The sequence below is a fragment of the Etheostoma spectabile genome, chromosome 10, assembly GCF_008692095.1.
Source record: "Etheostoma spectabile isolate EspeVRDwgs_2016 chromosome 10, UIUC_Espe_1.0, whole genome shotgun sequence".
Taxonomy (NCBI): Eukaryota; Metazoa; Chordata; class Actinopteri; order Perciformes; family Percidae; genus Etheostoma; species Etheostoma spectabile.
In genome coordinates, this window is record NC_045742.1 from 13176936 (window position 1) to 13177596 (window position 661).

Here is a 661-nt window from a genome sequence, read left to right on the forward strand (position 1 = left end):
ATCTGGACCTAAAAAAAAAAAAAAAAATCTTCAAATCAGTCCTTCATTCTGCTTTCGCCCTCATCCGCATTCACTCCAGAACATATCCTCGAGAAAGAGTTGTAGATTGAAAGGTGAGTTTTCTTACTTATCCGTCGTCTGTCTGTGTTAGTAACAAAGGCAGGCCTGTGTGGACTGCATGGCCAAGTGTAGAAATCTACCGATTATTATGTTTAGCCGATGGAGGTTGCATGGGAGTTAGTTTTCTTGAAGTGAACATGCTCAGTGCGCATGTTACTCATATGGTAATTAAATTGTTGCAGGGACCTGCACGCCTCTGCTTTTTTATGGCCGTCGTGCACATTAGTTCAACACTGGCGCTTTTGTACATAATCTCAACAATTTATCTTGAACCAAAACGAGGATTGAGATTCACTTCATCTCTTTTTTTTCTCCGTAAACTGTTCTCCCTCTCCCATTTCCCTCTCTCCCTCCCTGTTCGCCTGCCTCTCTCTTACCGTCTTTCTCCCTCTCTCTCTCTCTCACCACGGAGGCATAGCCTCTCACAGTTTACTCCTCCCTTCACTCTCGCACACTCGTCTTCTCACACAGTATGCGCGTGCACGAACACACACAGTGTACCACGAGCACACACACGCGCGCGCACACACACACACACACA

At 45.8% G+C, this 661-nt stretch overlaps 1 long non-coding RNA gene across 1 annotated transcript in view; it reads left to right on the forward strand.

Annotated features, from left to right (window-relative positions):
- The window catches only part of LOC116697067 (uncharacterized), an 81387-nt gene that overhangs the window by 48932 nt on the left and 31794 nt on the right, over nt 1-661 (forward strand). The window lies entirely within an intron of this gene.